The following is a 2904-nucleotide window of genomic DNA, read 5'->3' on the forward strand; positions in this document are numbered from 1 at the left end:
ATCAAACCTGCTCGTTTGATGTGCCTTGCCTCGGCCTCCTTGGAGCCTGTGGCTTCAGAGGGGTCTCGGCTGTACCTGTTGCACTCCCCAGAGGTGCCATCGTCCTGCTCCCCCGGGCTGTCCCTGTCCCGAGGGGTGACAGCAGCACTTCCAGCACCCCACTTCAGCCACTGTGCCACCTCTTCAAGGTGCCCGTGCACTGGCAGGCTGTATCCTTCCCCTCGACTGGGACAAGTGCTGTGGTGCTCCGGGTCCTGCAGAGCTGTCCCGCAGGTGCGGGAGGGGTGTGGGAGGTGTCCGAGAGGTGCGGGAGGTGTGGAAGGTGCGGAGGGGTTGCGGGGACTGTCCCGCAGGTGCGGGAGGTCAGGGAAGGTACGGGAGAGCTGCGGGAGCGGTGAAGGGAGGGCTGGAGGGGGCGGGCAGCAGCAGAAGCCGGTTTGTTTATTGTGCCTGAGAATCACAAGCGACTAAAGTGAAGGGAGAAAGTTTGAGCTGGTGGTTGTCAGATAGTATCACCCTCACACCCGCCGGGAATGCTAATGAGTGTCAGCAAACACAGGGAGTCTCTGCCTGTTTATTTACTCGGGACTGGGTCAGTGGCTGAAAATACACAGTTTTGCTTTTGCAGATAAAATAATTCTTTTCTGATAGAAAAGGCTGGGTTTGTAATTCATTATTTTCCCGGTTTTGATGTAGGGGGGAGAAGTGGAACAGTGGAGCCTCGGTGGTTCAGGGGAAGCTCAGCTGCTTTTAAATGGCATTCTGCTGATAAGAAGATACTTAAGATACACTTTGGAAATAGCCATCAGCGGGATGTTTTGGGAAAACCGGCAGTGGAAGAGTCAGGGCTGTTCACTCCACTCTCGCTGGCCACCCTCTGAACTGATTATCCTCCTGTTGGAAAGGAATGCCAGGAGTGTTATTTAAATTAGATTAAAAGTAGACGTGTAGTAGACGTTTAGATCGTGTAGGAGTGTGCCCCACTCTTTTCTCTTTAAGGGAGAGAGAAGGAAATTTCAGAAATCCGTGTTTAATTAGGATTGCTGAGGTCTGGGGTAATCGCAGCTCCCCCATCCCCCCCGTGTCTTCACGCTCTCAGTGTTTCAGAAAATAACAAAAAAAAAAAAAAAAAAAAAAAAAAAAAAAAAAAAAGTGTGATTACTGTGTTTTTGTACACAAACCATTGGTTGTTCTCGTGTCACCCTGTGGAGGGGACATGTCCCCGTTGGTGATCACACAGCGGAGAGGCTGGAGATGCCCCCGTGGCTGAGTGACAGCCCGGCTCAGGAGCAGCCCCTCCGGCAGCCGCGGGCTGGGCCAGGCTGGGCTCGGCAGCAAAGCCAAGAGGCCGTGGAGAACGGCACTGTTAGAGCAGGCAGCAATCTGTGGGGTCTCCAGAACCTTATCATCCATGCGAGTCAACAACTGTGCTAAATTGAAATTGTAGAGTTGATTAAACGACGTATTTAAGGCCCCATAAAAGAAAGCAAAGCCAGGCAGGGAGGGAGCGGCGTGCGGGGGGCGGCGGGTGGGGAGGGTTTATCTCACCGCGAGCAGCAGGCTCAGCCACTGATCTAATCAAATTATTCAGCATTAAAAAACTGCCAAGGCATTCCAGTGCTGCAGCTTCCAGAGGCCCAGCTGGGATCAAATGCTAATCAACATCTCCACGATATTTATTCCCACTGTCAGTCTGGTACGTGTTTGTTTTCCGAGCGCTGCATACTAAACTGAAAGATCAAGATGAATCGGTGGAGATGGGAGATGATGAGCAGCCAGGCTAAACACTGGGAGAAACACCGGCTACTGGGAAATGGGGGCAGAGGGAGATGGTTGGAGGGAGATGCGCAGCAGCGGGGCAGCTGGCAGCGGGGACAGCGACCCAGCCCCTCGCGGCACGGCCGGGACGCACCCGCTGCTGGAGCCCGGTGCTGCCACCGCGGCCTCACAGCCCGCACAGCCCTCACAGCCGTCACAGCCCTCACAGCCCTCACAGCCCTCACAGCCCTCACACCCCTCACAGCCCGCACAGCCCTCACAGCCCTCACAGCCCTCACAGCCCTCACAGCCCGCACAACCCTCACAGCCCTCACAGCCCTCACAGCCCTCACAGCCCGCACAGCCCTCACAGCCCTCACAGCCCTCACAGCCCTCACAGCCCTCACAGCCCGCACAATCCTCACACCCCTCACAGCCCTCACACCCCTCACAGCCCTCACAGCCCTCACAGCCCGCACAACCCTCACAGCCCTCACAGCCCTCACAGCCCGCACAATCCTCACAGCCCTCACAGCCCGCACAGCCCTCACAGCCCTCACAGCCCTCACAGCCCGCACAGCCCGCACAGCCCTCACAGCCCGCACAATCCTCACAGCCCTCACAGCCCTCACACCCCTCACAGCCCTCACAGCCCTCACAGCCCTCACAGCCCTCACACCCCGCACAGCCCTCACAGCCCTCACACCCCGCACAGCCCTCACAGCCCTCACACCCGGCTGCTGCTGCTCCACCAGAGCCCCTTCTGTCCTGGCAGCACCAGCGACTGCTCCTGCAGCATATGCGGCGAGGACAGCGCTCAGCGACACGGGACGGCCACACTGCACCGTGCCCCTGGGGACCCTCGAAGGCCGCCTGCCGACCAGCAAGGTCCTCCTTAAGCACTAGCCACCGGAGCGCTGGGAGACTAATTAATTTCCTTTTTGTTTTTCAGAGTTTCATTTTTAAATTACAGTCTTCCCTCCTCTCTAATAAATACTCAACAATTAAAGCTTTTTTTTTCCCTGACATGCGATTCCAACATCTCAGTGTCCCACCCTCCTGTCACCTTCCCTGCCATAAACAGATTCGTAAAAACTGCTTTTGACGCCCCAGCTGCCATTAGCCACTTAAAATCCCATAATTATC

General features: G+C 56.2%; 1 long non-coding RNA gene across 3 annotated transcripts; it reads right to left on the reverse strand.

Moving 5' to 3' along the window:
* Positions 1-560: 560 nt before the first annotated feature.
* On the reverse strand, positions 561-2640 carry LOC128816463 (uncharacterized). 3 transcript variants are annotated; one of them, XR_008439919.1, is made up of 4 exons: positions 2492-2640; positions 1549-1725; positions 1182-1430; positions 561-894 (listed from the first exon to the last, which is right to left on the reverse strand). It is a non-coding gene; the product is annotated as an uncharacterized LOC128816463 (long non-coding RNA). The 3 variants fall into 3 exon arrangements; XR_008439918.1 differs by having other exon boundaries at positions 1549-1730; XR_008439917.1 differs by lacking the exon at positions 2492-2640 and having other exon boundaries at positions 1549-2058.
* Between the last annotated feature and the right edge of the window lie 264 nt (positions 2641-2904).

The sequence above is a fragment of the Vidua macroura genome, chromosome 18 (assembly GCF_024509145.1).
Source record: "Vidua macroura isolate BioBank_ID:100142 chromosome 18, ASM2450914v1, whole genome shotgun sequence".
Classification (NCBI taxonomy): domain Eukaryota; kingdom Metazoa; phylum Chordata; class Aves; order Passeriformes; family Viduidae; genus Vidua; species Vidua macroura.